Source organism: Protopterus annectens, chromosome 2.part0 (genome assembly GCF_019279795.1).
Source record: "Protopterus annectens isolate FY-2018-M chromosome 2.part0, PAN1.0, whole genome shotgun sequence".
NCBI classification, from domain to species: Eukaryota; Metazoa; Chordata; order Ceratodontiformes; family Protopteridae; genus Protopterus; species Protopterus annectens.
Genome location: NC_056728.1, coordinates 1802308878 through 1802323038, shown reverse-complemented (window position 1 = coordinate 1802323038; position 14161 = coordinate 1802308878). Strand labels below are relative to the sequence as shown.

General features: G+C 40.7%; 1 protein-coding gene across 14 annotated transcripts in view; it reads left to right on the top strand.

The window, feature by feature from the left end:
* CPLANE2 (ciliogenesis and planar polarity effector 2) overlaps positions 1-14161 on the top strand; it is a 199548-nt gene that overhangs the window by 51010 nt on the left and 134377 nt on the right. The gene's annotated exons all lie outside the window — the stretch shown is intronic.

The window sequence follows — 14161 nt, the reverse complement described above, 5'->3', positions numbered from 1 at the left end:
TAATGTTAAAGGAGAATCATAAAGTTTCATTTCCAAGCAAGATATATTCTGGAGTCATTTGATTTCATCTCTGGATTTGATTTGATTGTCAAAATCATCTGATTTTACTTCAGATTTGGTTTGGATGGCAAAGTAAAGAAGTCCGTAGTGTTCATCTCCGGATGCAGTGCTGTCCCTGGGTTTTCATCTGCTGAGACTTTTGTAGTAAGGCTTGGCTGAGTGAAAATGGTTGAAGTTGTTGGCATCTCTACTGCACTTGTCATGAGGGATGGTCCTCTTGATGTGTGACACATGGATCCAGGTGGGTAGTCCTTTGCATCAGATGGCAGTAGTGATTGTAAGCAAAACCAAGTAGGGTAATTTCCATTTGTATTGCAAAGAAAGTTTTCAGAAAAATGACTTGATATAGAGGAAGTCTCTAAGTTGTAACTCATAGTGATCATTTACTGTAAGCTGCTTTATAGCTGTGGACACAGTGTGGTGGTAGTACTGCAAAACAGAACACAAAGACTTGCAGTATACAGAAATATATTCATTTAGGTTTTGTAACCCCAAATGGTTAGGGAGAGGAGTAGCAGACATTTCCTTATAGGTATGCCCATGAGAATTTATGAGGGGACAACTTTCTAGTTGCACTATATGCACTTCACATTCTGAATAAAATTAAAGGCAAAACTTCTCTCCATTTAAGGCCAGTTTCCTCATATAACTTAGCAAGGCAAATCTTTATAGTGTGATTTTCTCACTCTACAATTCCTGAAGCTTGTGGCCTATATGGACAATGGTATTGCATTTTGATATTTAATGTTTTATGGACCTGCTGTATCACTTAACTAGTAAAATGAGTTCCTTGATCTGACTTGATGCAATAAGGAACAGTAAGTCTGGGGACCTGAATACCTTTTTTTTGGCTAGTGTAGCATCTTTTCTTGCACATGGATATGTCTCTACCTATCCAGCAACAGCTTCAGTCATGACAAGTATATACCTCATCTTTTGCAGTTGTAGATGTTCAATAAAGTCTTACTGAATGTATAAAATGCTCCCCATAGCTTTTTCAAAGGTTGTGTGGGTGACTGTACAGTCTTGGAAACATTAATTTCTGAACAAATCACGCCTATGTTATCAGAATGTTGAGTAACTTCTGAAAGGTGTGGGGCATACCAATAACTGGAAATCTGTTTTATTAAGGCATTTTTACTGAAATGAAAAGGTAAGTGGTAAGCTTTAACCAAATGAGTTTGAAATTTTTGTGGGGCTACCAGCTGCCCATCTGGGTGGTGCTACAAAGATCCGAAGAATGGCTGCAGTTATCACAGATCCACCTCAGCTGTGCAGAATCCCCAGTCTGATTCAGAAAAGATAATTCCTGTAAAGAAATACTGTTGTTAGCCTCCTGAAATTACTGCAAAAATGAAACCTGAACAGGATAGGACATTGCAGCTTGTCTTGCTGCCCTATTTGCAAAACTATTACCTGTAGTGATATAAGAATTGTCATTTTTATGTGCAGCACATTTAACCACAGCCAATTCCTTTGGTAACAGTAATGCATTCAGTAGTTCATGAACAAATACATCATTTTTAATGACTGTCCATGCCAAAGTCAAATACCATCATTCTCTCCAAAGTGTCCCAAATTCATGAACTACTCCATAATGTGAGTCTGTGAAAATTATGACAGTTTATTCTTCGCCAGTCTACAGGCTTCTGTTGCTCCATAGACTCCATCCTATCCCCCCTGTGCTGCCCCAAACATCTGCAAATTACCCACTTTAGTCTGCAGGTGACAGCATCCACCCACTAACTAACTTACATCTCATTTTTACTTGGCTCTGAACTTTGACTAATCCTCCAGCTGCCTATCCTACCTCTGTACCCTTATGAATTCTATGTCTGCATTCCACTCTTAGACTCAGTGCCCTACTCCTATCCTCTGTGGCTACTTACCTTGTGTTTCTACTCCTGCCCTCACTGATTGTTTTTCATAGCTCACTCATCTCTTGGTCTTCCTTTCTTAGCTCTTCTGCTCTAACTCGTTTGTACCTGTCCCCTACCCCCACTTACCTTTCTCCCTCTGTCACCCTTGCCTTGCCCCTCCTCTCCTTTTCTAGTCCTCTTCACGCCCCTGAGTTTACTAAGTGACGGCTGTAGAGCTAGGCGCCATTTTCAAATCATCCTCTGACCTCCCCTGCCCTGGTCGTGCCTTCGGTTGCTGGCTCCGTGTGTGGGTGAGTGTTTTCTGAGTGTACATTGTTATTATACTGTGTATATACCCTATGTAGTTTGCTGCTCAGCTACAGCTTTTTAGAGCTATTGTGCATATTTATCTGCTTTGTCTGGCTCTCTTATCTTAGTCCTGCCTCAAATTTAATCAGCGATTCGCTGAATGCTCCCTGCGGATAGCTTTGTAAACTGTTAACTTTATTTAATAAACCATTGTATTCAGCCCCTAGTTATGTATGCCGCTTAAGCTACAATCATGCTGAAATGCTGCATTTACTGACTGTGTCTGCATTCCCTACTTGCTTTGAACAATATCTTGTCAGCAGTAATCAGAGTGTTCCCAGGATTTAGCCTGCATGATTTCATCCAACAGCTGCCTATACTTATCTTTAATTGTTGTGCCTCATCCCCGACTCACTAGGAGCTTCGCATCTGCTTCTTACTTTAAATATTTAACTAGACGCGATCTCTGAGCATTTTGGTGGCAAGAGCTACCTGATTTTTTGATAGTAGGAGCTCGTAACTAACTTTCTTCATGCAAGGTTGATAGCGTTTGTACAAGCGTTCGGCGGCAGGCTTACCAGCTTTAGAGCTGCTTAGACCCTGAAACAACTAATAAAATAACTTTGCTATATCTGAGGTACTTCCTGAAACTAAAGGCTGCCTGTCCGTTTATCTAATATGCTGAAACCATCGTATCATAGGCATTAGAATAATTTAAGCTCTATACTTTATTCTGGAACCGCACATTTTGTGTTTGCCCATACATTACTGGCTCATTTAGAAGTGTCGCAACTGCTGTCTATTTGAAACGCTGAACTTGCTTACACTGAATTAATGTACCTTGACTAGTCTGAACTGTTTCATGCTGTGGTATGTCTATGCATAAACTCTGAATCCTATATTTTGGTTAGCTGATGTTAGGATTTACACACTGTTTGTCTGTTCTATTGTTCTCTGACTCTTGAATGCTGCCTTAAATTGTATTTGAATGCAGTCCTTTGCAACTCCGTGCTGCTCACCATTGTTTCCTTTGTATACTGTTTAGCTCTGTTTACAGCCCATGTTTTAATGTATTGTGGTACTGTTACAACTTTGCTCCTAATCGCTAATGTAATTATACCTACTCTCCCACTTAGTCTTCCCTTACTCTATACCTCCTATAAACTCACACCCTCACTACATACTATACCTAGGCCACCCATACTGCATAATCCATTCTATCCCATTGTAGCCTTTCCCTAATAATTGGCTGTGTCATCATAGTAGTACTAATACCTTCTTCCTTTTACAGCTTGTGGTCTATACCTGCAATACCCCAGGCACCCCACCTGTGCTGCATAGCACCCTGGTTCCCTACCAGCAAGAACTATCTCGGACATCGTGCGGTGCATTTGGAAAACTGTCCTGCCTCCCCACAAGAATCTAAACCATCTAACATGTGTATGTACCAAACTGCATAGTCTTTTGTGCCACTGGTTGATGTTTTTGACCCAGCGTGCGCTAGCCAGCAGCCCAACACCGACCCAGTCACCTGTTGCTCCATAGACTCCATCCTTTCCCCCCTGTGCTGCCCGAAACATCTGCAAATTACCCACTTTAGTCTGCAGGTGACAGCATCCACCCAATAACTAACATCTCATTCTTACTTAGCTCTGAACTTTCTGACTAATCCTCCAGCTGCCTATCCTACCTCTGTACCCTTATGAATTCTATGTCTGCATTCCACTCTTAGACTCAGTGCCCTACTCCTATCCTCTGTGGCTATTTACCTTGTGTTTCTACTCCTGCCCTCACTGATTGTTTTTCATAGCTCACTCATCTCTTGGTCTTTCTTTCTTAGCTCTTCCCGCTCCGTTCGCCCTACGGGCTTGCTCCGCTCCCTTACCCTGCCCCCTATTCCCACCCGCCCCCACTACCTCTAGCTTTATAGCCCATTGACCACACCCTACTTAGCTCTTGTCCCACCTCTCACCCTCCTAGCTCCTCCCCTAACAACTCATACCACTCCTCACCCTCCTAGCCACTCCCCAATCAACTCATACCACAACCCTTTTACACCTACACCATACACTCCACTCTTTTCAAGCCCTCCTCCCAACTAAAACCCTAAATTACAACTATGCTAGCAAAATCATCCTCACTTATAACCCATCTACTACTACTTCTTGTTCTATCCTATCTAACCTATCTTACCATACCCTTCAATACTATCCATTCACCCCACTTTCACACTACTAGTTCAATCCCTGAACAAAACCAACACTCTTCAACATTCATCATCCCCGATCTTTACTTCAATAACCCCTCCCTTCTCTTCCCATTCAGACACTTCCCCATCCACAAACACACCACCCTAACCCTAACTAGCACCAAATATACAACCCACAGTCTATACACAAAACTATCCAATGACCTTTATTTCCAACTTCACTATTTAATCAACACCCTTCTTTCCAGTGACATTCACCCCAACCCAGGTCCCTCTCCCATCAACTCCTCATATACACCATCTTACACCCCTCCATCTGTAAAAACCCTCTCCTTCTCAGCATTAAACACTCAAAGTATATGCAACAAAATCCCCAACCTTCATGCCTGGCTTCTCCATAACCAACCCGACATACTCTCTATCTCTGAAACATGGCTAAAACCTTCCATAAAAGATTCTGAAATAGCTCCCCCCAACTACAATATCATCAGGAAAGATAGAACCCATAAAAAAGGAGGTGGAGTTGCTCTACTCTATTCCTCCTCCTTTTTAGTTACATCATACTCTAAGCCTATTCCCCAGTTTGCCAACGCCGAACTACTTTTAGCCTTACTTCACCTAAACAAGCATAAAACTATATGCATAGCCTCCCTCTACATCCCTCCTGGTGACAACATACCTATTCTCGAAGACATACTCTCTTGGCTCTCCTCCAATATTACAAACGAGACTTATATCCTAGGTGATGTTAACATTAACTGGCCGTCTGTCCAATCCCCCACAAAATCCCTAAATATAAACCTTTATAACTTCCATCAGCTCATCAACTCCATAACCAGACCATCAAAAGACCTTTCCTCTGGGAGCACTATTGACTGGATCCTAGTATCACACCCTCATCTTATTACCAGCAGTGGCACCCTCCCAGACTCCATCAGCGACCACTTCCCTACTTTCGCTCGTCGTCACTCTCCCTCACTGCAGCTACCACAAACCACCATCTCTTTGTGTTCCTTAAAGAACTTCAACCCCAACTCCTTCTCTGACTTACTTAAAAAATTCAACTGGAATCCTCTAAAAACTCTTCCCTTAGACGAAGCTGTCAATTATTTTAATACAACATTTCTAAACCTACTAGACAACTTGGCCCCTTTGAGAACTAAGAGAATTAAGAGCAAAACCATCCCCTGGCTAACTAAAAATACCTTAGCTGTCATGCGCCTCCGTGATAAAGCCTTAAAGAACCACTACAAAAGCAGAACCCCTGACACCCTGAATGAATACAAAACACTCCGTAACAGAGTAAAAAAACTCATTACTTCCGACCGCAAATCCTACTACATTACCCTCCAAAATGATCACAAAACCAACCCTAAAAAATTCTGGGATACCATCTCCACCCTCTTCAACCCTGGGAAAAAGGAAAACCCTCAACCAGAACATAATGCTTCCGAAATTGACCTAGCCTCCCAATTTAACAGCTTTTTCATCGACTCCATAAGCAAATTAACATCATCTTTCAAAAATAATTCTACTCATCCAACTTCACTTCCCACAATCCCCCCTCCTCAGATACTTCCACCTCCCACCTATCTCTCTTCTCTCTCAAACCCATCTCCGTGTCAACTATTAAAAAACTCCTCCTAAAATTAAAACCATGCTCTAATGCCCCTGTTAATATCCCTTCCTTTTTCCTAAAAACAGCTGCTGATGCCATTGCCTTCCCCATCTGTATTCTTATAAACCGGTCTATTCAAGAAGGCTATGTACCCCAAATCTGGAAGAAAGCATATATTATTCCCCTCCACAAAGGTGGAAACAATAATAACATCTCCAAATTTAGACCTATTGCCATCCTATCCCCATCTCTAAACTACTTGAGAAATGTATTCATATTCAATTTCTACCCCACCTCATCAACAATCACCTACTCACTCCCACACAGCATGGATTCAGACCTGGTCACAGCACTACTACTGCTCTACTCTCCTTCCTTGAAACCGTAAACAAAGCACGCAACTCTAACTGTATCATTTCCACACTCCTCTTGGACCTTTCTAAGGCTTTCGATACCATCTCTCACTCTCTCCTTTTGACTAAACTCTCTAATCTACAACTCTCACCCAATTCTATTAACTGGTTTACTAGCTACCTTTCTAATAGGCAACAAGCCATCAAATGGAAGAAATCCACTTACTTATTTCTTAACACTGCCACCGGTGTACCCCAAGGTTCTACATTAGGTCCCTTACTGTTTAACATTTTCATCAACGACTTCCACCACACTATTCCTAATGCTAAAATCATCCAATATGCAGACGATTCAACAATTATCTGTGCTGCTAACTCCATTCCCACCCTGATACAGCTAACACAAGATGCCTTCTCTACCACCGAACAATGGATGCTAGATAATCATCTAGCTCTTAATCCATCACAAACTAAACTCATGATATTCACCCCATCCAAAACCTTAACTCTCAACATAAATTCATTCTCCATAACCAGTCACAACAATACTACCCTTGAAATTGTTCCCAGTGCTAAACTATTAGGCGTTCTTATTGATAATCAGTTTAAATTTGACACCCATATACAAAGTAACATAAAAAAACTCACCAGAAACTTGGTATGTTCTGTCGCCATATTCGCTTCCTCACCCCATCCACTAGATTCCTCCTTGCTTCCACATATCTCATCCCTTGCCTCCTTTATGGTGCCCCACTCTTTACCAATCTACAATCCTCTACCAAAACAAAACTCTCCTCCTGCTATAATAAAATCGCCAAATTCATCACTGGCCACAGATCCTCCTCTCATCACTGCATTGCTCTTCACAAGCTAAATTGGCTAGAACTTCCCAATTACCTCATCTACACTCAACTAACTCATGCCCACAAGCTCATATTCAAGCCCTCCCTCTGCCCTTCTCTTCCCTCAACCTTCACTATTCACATACCCAGCCGATCCCTAAGAACCAACACTCAGAACTTAATCAAACTCCACAAACCAACCCGTCCAGCAGGCAAACTCCTACTCTCTTTTTCCCTAGCCCGTCTCTGGAACTCCCTCCCACCTCATATTCGTAGTACTTGCAGTCTCCCCTCCTTTAAAACTCTCCTTCACTCACACTTACAAACATTGTGGGAATGCTCATGTTCCCATCCTGCATAACTTTCCCAGCCACTATCTTATCCCTTAGCCAATAACCAGATCACCTCTACAGGAACTTACATACAGTAAATATCTATCTTAGTGATTATAGTGACTTAAAAAAATTTGTTTTGTAAACTGATGTGAATTGTTACATATTGTTATACTTTACCTTCTATTTCTGCTTTAATTTACTTTGGCTTAAATGTACTCTCCTTGCATTTTACTGTTTTTATATATTGTATTTCACTATGTTTTTTATTGTATCCTTGGAGCTTTTCTCCCCAGGACTCCATTGAAAATGGGCTCATTCGGCCCAATGGACCATCCTGGCAACCAAACTTCAAATAAAATAAATAATAAAATAAATAGCTATTTAAGCAGACACATTTCCGTTTAATTGTCCCATTAACAACATTCTGTCCTGAGTATAAACAGAAAAACTGCTAGTGATGTCCCATCTTCTGTTCATATACAGGAGCTGTCAACAAAAAGGAGCAATTTAGGATTCAGTAATGGAACATCCTTTAAATCTGATCTAGGAGGAAGCATAAAGTTTGCTACAACAACCACAGCAACACAATATAACACCATTATGTGGTTCTCCATCATCTGCTGTGTGAATTAAAGAAGCAGACTTGAGTGGCAGGCATATAATAATCTGCAAAGAAGGTTTATTAAGCAGACACAATTCATATTTCGACTTAGTTTTCAATGTACAGAATGCAGAACTGCCAAGTAGGTCTTGGGCTCATGAGTCAGGGCAGCCACTATTTTTGAGAAGCACGTCATAGTGGCTGGCCACTGCCCTAAGGCAGTGGGGGAGGGCTGCTGCTACAGGATCAAGATTTGTTTTGAAATAAGTAATAGGTCTAAAACTATCATTTTTTCATTGTGCTAATAATCCTAATGCTACTTTATTTCTTTCACAACAAAACAAGAAAAATATTTTAAAATAATCTGGGAGTCAAAATACAGGAGGATTTAAAAGTAGGGTTTTTAGTTGCACAAAAGCTTGTTCATGAGGGTAAAGGTTCAGGGGTATTTTAAGTCTAATAATGGTATTACTACCTTTGTAAAGTTAGAAATAAACTGTAGACAGTAACCTGTTAGTCCCAGGAAAGCACGTAACTGTTCTAATCTGGTGGGTCATGGTGCAACTTGCATTGCAGCAATGTGTGAAGTCAAACTGTGCCTAGAACCTTCTGAAATAAGATGTCCCAAGTGTTGAACTTGGGACTTTCAAAACTGCAATTTGTCGTTGCTAACTTTAAATCCTAGAAGGAAGATAGTATCCTGCTTGCAGTTGTGAGGAGATATGGAAGCAAACAGTAAATTGTCTACATACTGAATTAAGAGTAGAGCCATGTGGAAGTTCAGTTTTGTCTGCTTTTTTTTCATTTCCCTAGAGAAAAAAGACTAGGTGATTAAACATTACCTTAAGCTAGTCTAGTCCAAGTAAATTGTTGCCCTGTATATGTAAAAGCCAATAGATAATGGCTGTCTGGGTGTATAGGAATTGAGAAGAAAGCAGAAGAAATATCTATCATTGAGAAGGTTGTGGCAGTTGGTGGGATAAAACTCAAATATTGTAGCAGGATTAAGGACTACAGGAAAAGTTAATACTACCACTGTAACTGCTTGTAAATCTTTTACAAATCTATAAGCGTTTTTCCTAGTGTCTTGTCTGGTAGGATAGGTGTATTACATGGTCTTCTAGATGTTATGCCTTGTTGAAGTAATGCAGAAGTAACAGATTTGACTCTTTTTGTTGCCTCAGCAGACAAGGAATATTGAACTACCATAGGTAGGCACTCGTAAGGTTTTAAGATTATCTGCACAGGTTCTGCATCTTTTATGAGCCCTATCTCATTTTCATAAGGTAGTCCAAAGTTGTTGAGGGATTAGTTCTAATCCTTCCAAACTGACAGTGTCTGGAGTTTGCCTTGGTGTTAAAAGAGCAAAAAAGGTATGCTGATCTACGCAAACTCTTTTTTTGTTAAACGCACCTTTATTGAATTATCACTAGTGATTGTGACATAGACAATTTTACGTTTATACAAAAGTAATTAAACTGCATTAACAAACATTATACTTCAGATGTAATTGCTATATATAATATAACCTAAGCAACATTATGTAAATTATTTAATTCCTCCCCCCTTTTTTTTAAACAAGAAACATCTTTATTAAACCATCAATTATGACATAAGCAATAATACATCTATACAAATGAAAACAAACTGCACAGACACAATCCTAGTTGCAAGCATTGTATATCACAAACCATACTGACACACTCCCAGTTGCAAACATTATACATCACTTGTAATCTACCCATTCATTTTCAAACATTGCATAGCTCATTTAAGTCGGGCCTTCTTTTAAACCTCATTCCTCCCCAGTATGTTTTGTTTCCACAATTCTCATTTTTTCCAATGTAGTTTGCTTCTACCCTTTTCTAAAGATCTCAATTCCAGTTGTTTTTTCTCTGTTACTATATTCACTACTTCCAGAATAGTTGGTTTTGATTTTGATTTTGATTTTCTAGTAATTATTTTTTTGGCAGCCACCATTGTTAGACACAGCAAGGTCGTACCTTGTGACTGCAATTCAGATTCTGTATCACAGCAAAGAAAAATCATCTCCCTCGTCATAACAATGTGACAGTACATCCTGCAACGAATTCTTAAAGTATGCCAACCCACCACACTCCCAGAAACTATGTTCCCAAGTACCTCTTTCTTTCCCATCAGGTCTCCAACATTTGCTGTCTACCTGAAGAAAAATTCTTAGAGTCTACTTGGGGTATAAAATATATCTGTAAACATTTCCAATCAAAATCCTAAGTCTTCTAGAATTTGTTGCATATTTGAGAGACGTACATATACCTTCCCATTGTTTCTTTGTGAATTGCTTATCCAATCTCTCTCCCCAATCCTTTCTATCCTTCTCTGATTGATTCTTATAGTTGTCATGGAATATTTTATATGCTCTGCTAATTATTCCTTTTTTAATGGTAGCTTCTGTTCTAGATTCTGCTAAAAACTCTACGAGTGTTGGTCTTTCATTTAGGGCCCCCCCTATTTATTTCTCTTTGCCTATACTCTTATCAGTCCTTGATACAGAAGGCAATCTCTAACCTCCAATCCAAATAAATTCTTGGCCTCTTCCCATTCTGTTACTTTTCCCCTGTAGTTATTTGTTCCCAGTACCTTGGTTCCTTTGCCATTTCTCTCCAATAAATCTCAGCCCCCTCTTGCCTCTTGTTTATATCCTGAATTGCAGTCATCCCTATCAGTAGAATCTCCTTTCTCTATTCACATGTTGGCTTAGTTCTTAGAATACTGTCTGCTAGTTTATGGATATAATATTCTATATGATTATCGTTCTTCTCCTTAAAGGCCTGTGTGACGACCCTTGACTGGACCAATCAACTCCTTGTCAGTTACTTTAAGGCCCTTAACACAAATGATAGTTTCACCAAGAGCAAGGCTATTAGAAGTAGCCCACAGTGTCACCAAATAAATATGCAAGTACTCTCAAAACTTAAATATCTCTACACAAATCAGCCACGATGAAAGGTTTAAATATATTTAATAATAAATAATAAAAGAATAAGACCATACTAAATATATATTCACAGTGACATCAGAGTTCAAAGCCACTGGAAACATTTAAAACAACATTGCAAGATAGTTTCAAATAAATAAAGAAGTATATCTAAACTAATCTTTCCTAAATTCCTGACTGTATCTAAGAGAATTACTATAACCTAAGAGTTTAGTAATAGAGCAAGGCAGATGTGGGGAATACAGAATGCAGAATGATCTGTCTCACTAAGAGGCTTCTCATATTAAGCTCTCAAACATTACTGCTGGAATAACTTGTAGAATGACATAATTTCTTGTCATCTGACTGGTAGTTCCCAGGCTAAATAACTGTTGATGATGTTGGGAGTATTTAGCATCAACCTGTAAAAATATACAGACAAAAGGGCTTCACCTCAGATCTCTGGCAGATGTTGGAAGTCATAAAACAATTGCATTCCTTCACGCTTTCAGGACAAGTAATTAATTCACCCTAAAGACAGTACAGAAAGTTTCCTAGTACAGACATTGTGTCCTTGCAGCACTGAAAACTGAAAGATACAATCTTTTATGGCCTAGCCATAAAGTAATTTCAGTTGTTTTTCTAAAATTTACTAGATAGACTGAGGTTAGTTAATCTCCTGTATCCCAGTTTCCACTGTTAAAATATATACATCTAAACAGTTTCAATAGTGCATGTACATTTCTGTTCTCTTCCAGTAGAGCACACTGTGGCTACATTTCAAACAGCACTCTGCAAATACCCTTTTCATCACACATGTCTGTACAAGCAGTTTGATGTACACATGACATACAATTCTAATACATTTGTAACACAAGCATCTTGTGTAAATCATTTTGATATTCACCACTGACATAATTATTTACAAAATTACAGCTAGCTCAGTTGGCTGTATCTCCTTTTGTCACACGTCTTCCCTTTCAAAGATTCAAGCTAGTTTTTCAAGTGACACTTGAGAAACGTTGCTTCAGAGGGACAAGCCTATCTGGGAATACATTACCCCATTCCCTGTTGTGAGATCCCAGCTGCCTTTGCGTTGCTGTCCCCATTACAGTGTTGCAGTGTCATATCATATGCCTGCAACCCTAGGCTCTACCATAGTAACTTGTGATTTTGCTGGACAGGATTGAGAACCATAACCTGCTGCCCCACAGCATACTCTCTAGCTTGAGCATTACTATCATACCATACCTTCTTCTGCTCTTGGCCTTCTGCCAGGTGCTCCTGGGGCAAGCCCATGTGTTCCCTGAACTTTGTCCTGAGGTTCAGGACATATGTGACAACAAACTCCTTGGAGGATTCACCCTCACCCTCCCACTCATCACAAATGAAATCTAGAAATCCCCTCTGTCTATGCCCATATGGCAGCTCAAAAGATAAGAAACCTGTGGATTCCTGGGGCACCTCTCTGTAAGTAAACAAACGGGGCAAATATGTGTCCCACTCCCTCTTAAACTGGTCTGCAAATGCCTGTAGCATGATCTTTAGTGTAGAGTTTAACCTCGCCACAAGACCATTAGTCTGGGGGTGGTCTTTAGGTGATTCACCCCACAATGTTCCCACAGATAAGCCAGCATGTCGGACGTGAAATTGGCACCTCTGTCAGTCAGTATTTCTTTTGGGAAACCTATCCTGCTGAAAATCTCTAGCAAAGCATTTGCTACCTTTTCTGCCTCAATGGAGGACATAGCCATGCCTCAGGGTATCTTGTAGCATAATCTACTACCACTAGGATATGCTCCTTCCCTGTGGAAATTGGAGTACTCAGAAGCCCCACAATATCCATAGCTACCCTCTGAAATGGCTCCTCAATCACAGGCAAGGGCATCAAAGGAGCTTTGACCTTGTCTGCTGCCTTGCCTACGTTTTAGCACTGCTCACAGGTCCTGTATTACCCTGTTATCTCTGGAAATCCCAGGCCAGTAAAAGTTCTGCATAATACGTCTCTTTGTGTGCTTTATGCCCATATGACCTGCAGAGGGAATATCATGGGCTGTAGCTAGAAGTGCCAGATGGTAGGCTCTAGGCACTACCAACTGCTGTATTCTCACCCTCTACCCCCTACCTCAGGGGTCCACTCTCTGTACAGTAACTCTTTGTCCCAGTATACAGATCCCCCCTTTCCTTGAGAATTAGGAGCCTCCCTGACTACCTCCCTCAAGCCTTGTAATATAGGGTCAGAAAGCTGAGCCTGTCTCAACTCTCTCTTTGTAACCCTTCCCAGCTCCCTTTCCACAGTAAGTTTAGTATCCTCTGACAGCAGTGCCTCACTCTCAGCCTGGGTACTGCTACTCATTTCTTTCCATTCACTTGGTCCAAGAGGACATCAGTACCCACCAGCAGCTGTGGCTCACCTTCAGTCTCACTGCTACAGGGTAGCTCCCCCCCTGAAGTAGCCACCTCACAAGTCCTGGCTTCAAATGTGTGGTCTGTCTGGGTCCTCCCCAGGCTACCAGATCCACATGCTTGTCTCCAAGCCTGACTGTATGTAACTGCATGCACACAAGGTACTGCATTATAAAACTCATTCCATATTAGGACATCCTCAAAAACACCTACTTTCTTGCTTCCTTTTCCACCCTCCCAGTCAAGGTGAACTCTAGCTAAAGGTATGTGGAATGAGGTCCATCCTAAAGCTCTGACTGGAGTTGACTGCCCCAGCAAGTATTGCTCCTCTTTAACCATTGCAGGCTTCACAATGGTGTAGTTAGAGGCCGACTCTCTCTTAGCAGTGGCCTGTTTCCCATCTACTAAGGTAGGATATAAACTCTTGTGGTAGTTTGATACCCTTGTTGTCTCTAGACAACTTACTGTTGGCAGTCTGTCATTCCCACTTATTGGCTCCCCCACTTTTTGTTCCCCCTCCTTGCCTCCATGGACATCTGTATGCTACATGGCCCCACTAGTAATATTTAAAACATTTACCCCTTGATCCAGGCCATGTATCTGAACTAGTGGC